Below are 12,936 nucleotides of genomic sequence, written 5' to 3'. Positions count from 1 at the left end.
TTAGGGTTTAGGGTTTCTCTTTTCTTTAGAGGAGTCCTCCTCAGGTCCGCCTCCTTTCCTTTTCGAGTCCTACCCGGATACGTCTTATCCCCTTTGTGGGGAATATTCTTTTCACGCGGTTGACGCTATCAGAATCTTTGCAGCCTCTATCAGGTGAGTGGCACGTGTCCTTTCCTTAGATACCACGTGTTCTTACCCTACTAGGCAATCAATTTGGCCGTATCAGTAGCCCCCTTACTCCCACTAGGAGGCTCTTCCTGTGGGAGTAATCAAGTTTTTCGTCATTTTCTCTCATTCATGCGTCCCTTAGGCCTTATTCCTTCGGCTCCGGCTTTAGTTTTTCTTGCGACCGGGACCTTCGGTCAGGTATGCTCGGGCCTGACCTGAGCCCCCAACCGAGGTAAGGACCCTCGGTCAGATCCACTCGGCCTTTGCCTGAGCCCCCTACCGAGGTTGTGACCTTCGGTCAGGTCAGCTTAGCCTTAGCCAGAGCACCCAACCGAGGTGGTGACCTTCGATCAGGTCTGCTCGGCCTTTGCCTGAGCTCCCAATCAAGGTAAAGACCTTCAGTCAGGTTTGCTCGGCCTTGGCTTGAGCTCCCAACCGAGGTAAGGGCCTTCGGTTAGGTCTGCTTGGCCTTAGCCTAAGCCCCCAACCGAGGAAAGGACCTTCGATTAGGTTCGCTCGGCCTCTGCCTGAGCCCCTACCGAGGTTGTGACCTTTGGTCAGGTCAACTCGGCCTTAGCCAGAGCACCCAACCGAGGTGGTGACCTTCAGTCAAGTCCGCTCGGCCTTTGCCTGAGCTTCCAACTGAGGTAAGGACCTTCGTCTGGGTATAGTCCCTTATCCTCCGAGAGGACAATGTCTAACCGTAGGTATCGGAGTCCAGGGGGTCCGAGGGATGGCCTTGGACTCTTCCCCCGATTCGCCCTCTACTAGCGACTCATCGTCCGCAGCCTCGCCATCTAGGTCCGAGGGTGGCTCAAACAGTGAGGGATTCAGGGAGAGGGTGCTTGAATCCTGTGCCCAGACCCAGGACCCCCTTGAGGTGGAGGCTCTCCACATCGTTTCCACCATGGATGAGCTGGAGCTAGGGGAGCTAAGGGCCTCCTTCAATATCTCGGAGACTTTCGAGCTCTGGCTACTGAAACCGATCGATCGAGCCAGCTATCGAAACTTCGAAGAGTTGTGCTTATATAAGGAGGCGTTTAAGGCCGACCTTCGACTTCCCCTCCATCCTTTCTTCGCCGGGGTGTTTCGGCACTATGGGATTTGTCCGACCCAGCTGACGCCAAATGGATGGCGGCAGATGCTCAGCTTCGTCGTCCTTTTCTCTAGGCACCAGAGGCCTCTCTCCCTCCCTCTCTTCGTCAATTGCTTCCTCCTTTAGGCCTATAAGGGGCTTTTAGGCTGGTACTACTTTAGCCCTTGGAAAGACCTTCGGCTGCTGAACGATTACCCAACATCGATCCACGGGTGGAAGGAGAAATTCTTCTTCGTGAGGTCTTCCGAGGGGGTGCCCTTCGGCATCGTCTGAGATATCCCCAATCTGAGGATGGTGAACTCTGCCCCTGCCCTTCTTGGGACAGACGTCGAGTCGATGGCGATGGTGAGGCATCAAGACACTTGCCCTCCAGTTGAGTCCGACAGCCTTAAGTCCGACGCCATTTTGTTCAAATTCGAGCTTAGCTCGGGTGAGTCTTAGGCCAGCCCAAGTTTACTTGCCTCGGGTATTTATATTTCATACTAACTCCCTTCGTCTTCATGCAGTGCAAATCTTCAGGGCCGAGGCTAGGGTTGCAGCTACGGAGAGGCAAGTCCAGATAAGGGAGGCCAGGGCGCGGGATGCGCAGCAGTAGCAGAGGCTGAAGAGGAAAGAGAAGAAGAAGGATCCCCCCTCCTCCGAAGCTCCCCCACCGAACAAAAGGTCCAGGGCTGAAGGACTCAGTACCAAAGCGGTCCAGGCCCTCACTACTCTGGGTCATAGCTTGTTTGCCCGAGACTCTTCCCCCGTGGCAGACTTCAGAAGCCCGAGGGCTGGGAATGTGAGGGTTGAGGTTGGCTTCGTCCCTCGGTGGTCAGTCAAAGAAGATGACACTCTATCCGTTGGGCGTGTCGCTAGTGAGCTAGTACTGAAGGGCAGTCTCCTCCGAGAAGCCGCCGAAGCACAATGACAAGGGACGGCGGCCATGATAACTAGCGCATGCATATTCATGGCAGGGGTAAGCTTCGGTCCTCCAAACCTTAATTTATTGTCATTGCAACATACTGACCATCGGTCTCTTATGCAGGCCCAAAACCAAGTGGATCAGCTGGAGATCCGGGCCGAAGCCATGGCCCGAGACCTCGAGGCTTCCGAACGTGAGAAGTCAGCTCTGAAGAATGAGCATTCGGTTCTCCTCGAGAAGGTGGAGCACCTGGAAGCGGACCTTCTTCGCACTTGCCAGGAATACGATCGGAAGCTTACAGAGTTGAAGGAGCACATAACAGCAAGGGTTCAGGAGGTTGAGGCCCGAGGGGCCGAGAAGTATAGGGCCTCTGAGGGCTTTCGGGAGGAGATCAAGAGCGCCATCGCCCCTGGGTTCACAATGGATGCTACTGAGGTCCGAGACTGGGTCCTCGAGCATTACCCAGAGGTCTCTTTCGAGGACAACAGGCTCATATTCGAAGAGGAGTGTGTTGAGGTAGCCCCAACAGCCATCGAGATTGCCAACGCCGACGACGAAGGCTGTAGCGAGGAAGGTGAGGTTCAGCTGCAACATGAGGTGCCTCTGACTTTTGGTCACAATGGCTCCAATTGGGAGACCCTCCACCATGCCGACGATGAGGCCGTGAACCCGATGGATGCCCCCTGAAGCCACCCTACGTCTTACCTCAGCCTTCGGGCTCTCTCTCTTTTTTGTGATGCGATCCTTCAGCCCTTTTCATGTAATCTCGGCCTTCGGACCTTTTCAATGAATAAATATTTCCGTTTCTTCAGATACCTTTGCCTTTTGCTTTTTCGCATTTTATTTCTGATAAGGGATCTTTAGCCTGTAGGTAGGTGCAAGAAGGCCGAACCACTTGGCAGCCCAAGGATTAATACGCCTCTACTCTAGTACGAGGCTTGGTTCTGCTCCATCGGCTTATCCGAGAGGTTTCTCAAGTCCGAGGGCCGTGGACTTTAAGGGATCCTGAACAAGTAGGATTTTCACCAAGTGTTGTGTTCCCCTTTAGCTCCAGCCGAAGGGTCTTTTAACCTCTGGTCCTGGCCGAACATCCAGCAGAGGGTAGCTCCCTTGGTTATCGTCATATAGGTGAGGTCCGCTTGGACTTAGCCAGAGCACCCAACCGAGGTAAAGACCTTCAGTCAGGTCCGCTCAGCCTTGGCTTGAGCTCCCAACAGAGGTAAGGACCTTCGGTCAGGTCCGCTCAGACTTAGCTGGAGCTCCCAACCGAGGTGGTGACCTTCGGTCAGGTCTGCTCGGCTTTTGCTGGAGCCCCCTACCAAGGTTGCAATCTTCGGTCAGGTCAGCTCGACCTTAGCCAAAGCACCCAATCGAGGTAAAGACCTTCGGTCAGGTCCGCTCGGCTCTGCCTTGATCAACAACCAAGGTAATGACCTTCGACTGTATCCCCTCGGCAAAGCTAAAGCCACCAAACAGGAGAATTCCTATCAATTGCCATAAACCAGCTTACATATTTTTCATAAACAAAATCCTTCGGAGAGCTTAGGACGAGGAGTTACAACTTGAAAGTGATCAGGAGCAAAAAATTACAAAATGTGTGCTTGCTACTTCACTACTGGTAGAATTTTCTTATGTTCTTCGAGTTCCACGATTGGGGTACCTTTTCTCCCCTTGTAGTCTCCAGGTGATAGGACCCTGGTCGTATTACCCTTAAGACTCTATAAGGACCTTCCCAATTTGGAGCTAACTTTCCTTGACGCCTTGGGTCTGATACTTCTTCCCTTCGGAGGATGAGGTCACCCATTCTGAACTCGTTCTTTCAGACTTTGGAATTGTAGTGCCTCGCAACCCTTTGCTGGTAGGCGACGATCCTTTCTTGCGAAGTGTCCCTGTGAATGGCATCTTTAGAGCCAGCCTGAAATGAGGAGACGTTGAAGTCAACTAGCCATTTCTGACCAACTTCAGAGTTCAGCCACCTCTCAGCGGCGACCTCATCGTTCAAAGCCAACTCAGATTAATGTTTCTTCTCCAGCTCAGAAATCCGAGCTGAGTGTTCAACTTCTTTCTTTTTGCTGGCCTCCTGAGCTTCAGCCAGCTCGCTCTGGAGTGTGTCTTTCTCTTTGACAAGGCCATTGTTGATCCTGAGCTGCTTAGCCACCTCACGCTCCAACTCGCCAGCCCTCTCCTCATGGTCTTTCGTCCTCTGCTCCTCAAATCGGGCCTTTCTCTTTTTATTCTCCAACTGGCCCGTGGCCATATGAAGCTCCCCCCGCAGGTGCTTTACCTCATCATCCAACTTCTCGTGGGCAACGGCCATGTTCTCAAATCGACTGGAGGCCTCCATCGCATAAGTGAAAGCCTACATTTATCCAACGGAGCCATAAATACTAGGAACTCAAATAAATACAATGGGTAAGAGGTGGGAAATACTTACGTCCCCCATCCGGGTGTAAACTTGCTCCACGAAGTCAACGTTAGGCAGCTTCCTCACGCAGATAACATCCTTCTTAGGACGGCTACGGAGGCACCAAGTCTGAGCTGCCAAGGGGTCCAGAACGGTGCCGTTCTCCAGCAGTTCCACCCAGGGGTCTGCAGGCTGCTTCCCGTTCGAGCCACCTTTGGAGGGTTTCCGTGCTACCCCTCATCAACTGGCGAGCACCTCCTTTTTTGGCTGTCGGATCCTGCCCCAGCTCGGTCAGGTGTGCTAGTTTGCCCCAGCGCCTTCTCTACCGTACCAGTTGGTTCCTTTTCCTTTACAGAGGCCAGAGCCCCGTGCCGAGCTGAATATTGTACTATAGGGGGCATCTCCTTCCCTTGCTTGCCCCCAATAATAAGGGGCGAGGACTTGTTGCCCGCGCTAGCGGGAGGGCAACCTTCACACCCGGGTTGGGGCTTGCCACAACCATGCCCTTTTCACCGGCCTTTATGGTAGCCTGCTTAACCGCATCTTTCTTCTTTGCCTCTGCTGCCACCGCGGCCAGGGCCTTTTTGTCTACCTTCACATTAATCACTGCAAGACGAGAAAAAACCGACCTTTATCAGTACTGGGAAAAGGCTAAAACATCAAAAGACTGAGCTGAATCACAATAATCGGACTCGATCGAACCCTTCACCACCTAATCTGTAAAGAACCCTACTGACTCTCCTTTCATTTTCCACCACCTAACCTTAGGGCACTCTTGGTTCCTCATTTTCTTCTTCGGTAAACTAAAGCACATTTCTAAGATCAACAGTTTATGTTGAGAGGTTAGACTCTCCCCAGGTATGACCTTACAATCCTTGCACATCCATCTGTCATGTCTACTAATGAGGAAAAAGTTGATTGATTGGAATGTTGTCCACTCTTGTAAGTAATTAAGTGTTCTTCCCTTTTAGCAAAAAGAGTGTTAGCAATGGATAGATCATAGGCAGTTGCAAAGTCTAGAATTGAGGTTCCCTCCTCATTTTTCTTCCCAACTCCAAAGCCTCTGTGCACCTCTACGTAATCTCTCCTATCCTTCCCAATGTGTCCATTCAGATCGCCTCCCATAATAATTTTTTCATCCGGTCTAAAACTATGCATCAATTCATCCATGTGTTTCCAAAATTGTAGCTTGCAACTCCCATCCAATCCTGCTTGCGGAGCATAAACGCTAATAATGATGACCTTCTTCTTTATCTAACACTAGCTTTAAGGATATGATCCTATCCTCGACTCTTTTAACATCTACCACATCGTTCGTCAAGTCTTTATCCACCACTATGCCAACTCCACCTCTTCCACTTTGGTCTCCCAAATACCAAAATTTAAAGTCATCCAACATCTTAGCTTTCACCCCTTTCCATCTTGTCTCTTAGATACATGCAATGTTAATCCTTCTCTTCCTCATGACATCTATCAATTCCAAACTCTTGCCAGTTAGTGAACCAATGTTTTAGGAAGCACATCGAATCCTCCGTTTATTATCAACATTTTGAAGACGCTCTTGAACATGATGCAAAGTAGATTGATATCGTGTGTCATCTATGTGGGATGCCCTGACAATAGGAAAAAAAGACATAAGACATAGAAATGGGTAAAATGCAATAAAAAAATGCGCGGATCCATGCGAAGGGTGGATTGGCTAGAGATAAGGAAGAAAACAAAAGAATACAGGTAATGATGGGACCTAGCACAATAAACAAGGGTTCTCAGAATATAAAAGAAAAGCACATAGCACCCGACCAGCATATAGTGCACAAAATCGCAAGATTCTAACATACCAAATCCACTAGTACTGTATGAAAGCCAATAAGTCTCGATATCTTTTTTTTTTTTTTTTTTTTTGTTGCGAATAAATCTCGTTATCAATTATACGTAAAGGGAGCACAAGGTTAATACTAAAGGAGCTAACAAACAAGGCAAACACTAAACGGTAGTCAGACACAGTCGATTAAAAAGCAAGGTGATGCAACATGAAAGATATACAAGTAGACAGATGTTCATGTACTAAAGCATGAAGAAGACAACTGCTAGTTAGTTGAAAGTAAATGTATGTACATACAATAGCAATGTAAAAGAGTGAGTGAGGGGTATCCCTCACGACTCGAGTAACTAAAGCCTGTGACGCTGTCGACCAGGTACAGATTCCACAACTCAGAGTAGTGGGATGCACCAGGGGTAGTGTCTCAGGATCTGATTATGATGTACAAAGACCAGTCAATAAAAAATAACTGTCAGGGCTAACTGTAGTTGTAGTTTAAAGGCTCATGTGGCTTTGTACTGTAATGTAAGCTTTTTCATTTGTTTATTTTGGGTTCTAAATCAACAAATTTTAGCAAGAGCCGATAGCAGAGAAACTCCTCCTAGAAGATTTTATAAAGCAAGAGGGTGGATCAAACCACAAAAAGCAAGAGAAACCTAGAAGCTCCTTTCGAAAACATAAGGAGGGCAACTCCTAAAAATATAGGGAAATCGTTACACACCCTTAAATGTTGGAGGCCTGAAATGTCCTTCACTATTTCTGCGCCTCAACCAAATGCAATAATGATCATCAGTGAAGGAATTTGTCATTCAATGTGACCGACTTAAGGTAAACTCAGTCCATTGATAATGTGGTCTTTACATACATCTATCTATCAAAATGCTTCATTTGAAAGGATCAATAAGTGTTAATATGCCACTTTTCCAACAAGCAAACTCCACCAACGAGTGTTCATGGTGTCAAGTGTTATCAAGACTAATACCCAAGCAGCACTGGAAGCAGAAAGTATACTACAAGGGTTGTTAAAGGCAAAAGCTGAAAATTGGAACATAAGTGAAGTGTGGATTTCCAACAAGCAACTCCTTCACCTACTTCCATACCCCACCAAGGGCTCATGGCCACTCCTCCACTATGCCACTTTTTGTAAAATCTATGAACTATCTAGATCTGTTACTTTTGTACACAAAGACCTCACTAACACAGCCATAGAGACAGTATGAAAGGCTGCTACTATTAGTAACCAGAGGTTACACAATCAATCCCTGGAGAATGTAGATCCTGTATTATATTCTACTTAATAAACTGTTTTTCTTTTTCTTTGATAAAAAAAAAATGATTAGAGTGAAATGAAGTAAAATTAAAATAAGACAGTTTACGAGTTTTGGGTAGACTACAATATAGCTTTCGGTGCCAAGAATTTCTCTTTCAATCTTCGCTTCTTTATCTTCCTAACCTAAAAGATGAAGAGAAGGAAGTAAAATATTTAGAATGCCAATGCTTTTCACCGGCAGAGATGGACGAGCCTCACTTCTAGTACTAGGATAGCAAGGCTGGTGTATTAGAAACCCAAGGGGGTAGCGCAGTTGGTGAGCAACGAACTTGGTACGAGCCGTAAACTCGGACGTTCTAAGTTTGACTCCCACTAGGCACACCTTGGGCCACTCACACGGGGGTGTTTAGTGCTCTTCACTACTTTCAGTGAAATTTGAATAGTTCTCAACCCCGATATGACCCAATCGATGTGATTGTGGGGTCAGTATGGGCCCACGGGATTAGTCAGACCAAAGGCTTGGATACCCGTCGTTAAGCAAAAAAAAAAATGACTAGTGTATTAGAGTTCAAGAGCTTTCACTTCCAATCCATGGTTCAAAATCACAATAATAGTGATGTAATTAACTCAAAAAGATTAAATGGATGGTAATTACATTTTCCTTAAATTGCATCTAAAATATTATTGAATGATATATTTTATTTTCTTTCTATTTGTTGTTCCCCTACATACACATGATCCTTCTAGGTGTCATTATGAATAGTAAAGTATTACACCTCATTATTTGCCATTTTATAGTACATGTGTTAGTCCACATGATAGAGGACCTCACATACATCTCAACGGCCAAAATTTACTCCAAAGTAAGAAATGAAAGTTTTCCGAACTTTGATTAAATAGGAAATGAATATAAACTACAAAATGACATTTTTTTGTAATATTAGTTCTTCTTCCCATTTGAAATTGTACCAATGAGATGCTTGCCTACATGGCCATGTAGCAAAAAGTGAAGTATTACACCTCACTAGGCATAGGGTCTGGAAAGAAATAATTCTTACCAAATATCTTGGCTAAAGTTTCTTTTGTAATTTCTATACATCTCATTTTACTTCAATTAATAGAAAATTTTATTTTATTTCATTCCATGGAATTTCAACCATTATCTATAGCTGACGCCAAATTAAATGAAGGGAAAAAAAAAAAACAAAAAGAAAGAAAGAAAAGAATGCAAGACGGCCTCTATAGATATAAAGCCAGACAAAGGGAAGAAGAATTGTGTGCTCCACTCAATTGGGTTGGGGAGCTTAGTTGTCAGCTTGTGAAGTGGAATTAGGATAAACAAATTGCAGAAGCAAAGTTGTTTAACAGTTAATGACAAAGAGTATCAGAAATCTAGAATTTCTTCTCAAAAGTTCAAAGGAGAGGAACGATTATCGCTCTTGCTAAACAAAATGTTAGGTTTAAGTGGATGTGAGATCTAAACTAAAATTTGAAGAAACCTCCATTAAAAAATAGGGAATAAAGGGACAAAACAAACTAATTTATGCCATTGCTAGGGATTGAACCCGGGTCACTGGGGTGAGGCAGGAATACTTACCACTATACTACAACAACTTTTAGATAACCTACCTACCGACCCCAAGGAGATGGCCCCTGTCTCTTGAGCAAAGGATTGCCTAAAACTACACTTTGTTTAGTGAGAATTTTTTTTTTTTTTTTTGGAATGGGATTATGGGCATCCTCATCATGCATCAATGTCGAACATCACAGTCTCCACTTGTGTGTTAGTAATTGTATCTGATATCGTACTAGTGTCCATCGAGACTGAATTGATACTGATCCAATATATAGTATAAAAACTAACATAGTGTGTTACGAAGGCATGTGAAGATGTAGAGTTAGGATACCTAATTAGTAGTTGTATGATGTGGGGAGTAGTTGTATGTAAGTGGGAGTCATGGGTATTGTGGAAGTAGTTACTTAACTATGATTTATCTTTTGAAATATGAGTATTACAATAGAATGAGTAGTAATTAAACCTACATTTTATCTTTAGAGATAGAGGCAGGCTCCTTTCCAATTAGCCACTGAGGTTAGCGACCCCCCGGTTACGTTAGACCCAATCAAATCCTATTGTTTTCTCCTATTCTCTCTCTTCGCCATCTTATTCACTAATTTTTCTCTTCCTATTTACTTCTCTCAATTCATGTTCTTCTCATAGTGATTCATTGATGCCAATTCCAAAAAGTTCTGAAGAAAAATGATAAAAACATCGATACCAGTATGATTTTGCTGATTTGATATTGACTCTTTAAACCATGGTCACCACTGATATAACAAAAGAGTTATATTGGGGTATGCTAATGTAGGACTGACATGGTAATCCCCAGCTGTTGTGAATTTGGGTTAAAAATGTAATCCCTAGTTGACTGGAGCAGCCTCCATGGCTGGCCTTGTAGTCTCGAATTGTCCCTTCTTTTGGCCCCTCCTCTTCTAGACCTATTGGTTTGGACTGGAACCCTATCTCCAGGCATTCCACCCACTCCTCTGGGGAAGGCTGGCTCTCCATTTTGTCCCTCTGATTGTCATTGGTCTTACAAAATCTTCTCTCCCCTTGGAGCTTACTAGATAGGGATATAAATGGATAGTCGAAAATTTGTATTTGATCCGGGTTCATATTCGTTTAAGGGTATCCATATTTAGAAAATGCTTATCTAGAAATTATCCGAACCGGTTTGAAAACTAAGCGAATACGAATATGATAATCCTAATTTCTGACTGATTATTATTCGATTCGTTTAGCTATCCGATAATAAAGAATATCTGTATCTATTTAGAAACATCATGTGATCATGCCCTGTTTCACTTGGTGTTGTCATCCTCTTTTGGGTCGGAAAGAAGATTAGTTGAGTTCAGTTGGTCAGGATGCATTTATGTAGTTATTGGAGTACCAAGTGTTTTTTTTTAAAAGATAAATCTAATCTCTATGTTTCATATCTTCTCAGCATTTGAACTAAAAACAGATTTGGATTAGGCTCTTAAAACTGGTTTTTGTTATGATTCTAGGCTATGTGATTCTAAACTAAATTGCTTGAATTGATTTCTGTATTTGTTGTGACTTGTGAGTGAGTGAGCATGTGTGATCGCTTTTATTTAAAATTACATATGAGCAAGCAAAGAAGTCTAAATTATAATCGGATAATCAGATTCTTTGATTTAGATATCCGGTATCCATTTGTTAAACGGACCGAATCGGATAATATCCGATTACCGTTGAGATAAGCGAATTAGAATTTAATAGTGTTTTAGATATTCTGTCGGATAAACAGATTACATCCCTATTACTAGACCATGAAGCTACCAAATGGAAAAACACTTTGGTTGGGCATTTCCTCAGAAGTTGCCCGCACTTTAGCATTGTGAAGCTATCCCTATCTAAACTATGGAGATTGATGGGGATAATGGATACACTTGACAATGGTTTCTTCATTTTCAATTTCTTTAATGAAGGTGACAAATTAAGAGCTATTGAGGGTGGATAGTAGCAAGTCGATAAGAAACCCATCTTCTCGAGACATTGGATTAGATATTTGAATCTTCAAAGGGTCAAGTTCAACTCTATCACTCTTTGATTGTGCTTCTATGCCTCCCACTCCATTTTTTGTGCGGAGATGGCCCGAGTGTGGTAGGCTTTGTGCTAGGGATGCCTCCTCACTCTGATAGTAGAATGCATAGACAAGATCACTTGGCCTATACAAAGTATCAACTGATGTAGCTCCTCCCTCCTCCATTTGGGTTATTAATTATGAAGGTGTTGGGTAATTGTACTACAATTTCTTACAAAAATATAACAAATTACAATACAAAGGTTTTGCAGTAGAAATTACTATGATCTTGTAGTAATGATCTTTAGCTGAAATGAGACGGGGATAAACTTCAAATGGATATTGAATCACCACCACAACAACTGAAGAAGCTTCGATTAGAATTGAGGTTGAGTCACACTTGTAGTGCTGCCTTTAAGGTAATTAATGCCCTCTACTACCAAGAGTTGTTTTGCATCTCTACCTCCAAGATAAAACAACCTTCCACTAGAAGATGAGATAGTTCTTCTAGTCCCTTCTAGGAGCAAAAAGCTACAGCATAGCAGCCCCCTCTAACCTTACACAACACTTAGAGAAAAAAGGAGAAAGAGAAAGACTTGTATGGTTGCAAAGAGTAGAAATAGATGGAGTGTGAATGTGTGAAATGTATGTCTCTGCAAGGTATTTGGTTGGGTTTATATAGACCGAAAACCAACCCTTGCACCCTCTTGGATTCCCCAAGAGTAACCTCCAACTAATGGCAAGTTAATTGGAGAATAATGTCATATGGACATGAATTGGGAATTAATTCAATAAATTGAATTAATCCCAATCAATTCAATAAATTGAATTAATCCCAATCAATTTCTTAGCCCACCTCCCCACTCATGATAATGACCACGAATGAAATTTGGAGCTCTCATAGGGTGTTATTGACCATTTCCAAGCCCACCTCCCCACTCATGGTAGTGACCATGAATGGACTTTAGGGCACCCATATAATGACATTGACCATTTACCTCCATTTGGCAATATCCTATGGTATGAATTAAGAATTAATTTCATAAATGAAATTAATCCCAATCAATTCTCTTTGCCCCACCTCTCCACTCATGGTAATGGCCATGAATGGAATTTAGGGCACCTATAGGGTGTTATTGACCATTTTCCACTACCTTGACCCTAAGAGTCCACCCCATTACAAGTCATAAAACACATAAAAAAAAATCTCATTTTGAAACTTAATTATAATAAAATAAATATAAATTCTAACAATCCCCCACAAGTTTCAAATGACACGAAGGACACATTTGCTATGACTGTATTAGACACTATAGGACGCATCGGTGTAGGTGTCTTTCGGACTTGAACCTACACTAGGTCTAATGAGTCACGCTACAGAGTACAGGTAGAGTCAAACTCCTTGAACCTTTTCTCATTAGTGTAGCTGACCGATCCATCAACCACATCCTATAAGTCGACTTTTTGAGCTGCCCATCATATAATCACTTTGGACTTTTGAAGCGGCCATGTCCCTTATCTTAGACTCATGAATGTTTAGAGAACTTGCCTATAAGTTCTCATTGGCAGCGGCCACACCCCCTACATCCACTTAGGTTAGTCCCCGATGTGCACCACAATTAACACACCCCCACATTTCTTGGGATTTGACTAATTAAGAGCTTTACCGC

The sequence above is a fragment of the Macadamia integrifolia genome, chromosome 11, assembly GCF_013358625.1.
Source record: "Macadamia integrifolia cultivar HAES 741 chromosome 11, SCU_Mint_v3, whole genome shotgun sequence".
Lineage (NCBI taxonomy): Eukaryota > Viridiplantae > Streptophyta > Magnoliopsida > Proteales > Proteaceae > Macadamia > Macadamia integrifolia.
Note: the sequence above shows the minus strand (reverse complement) of the source record.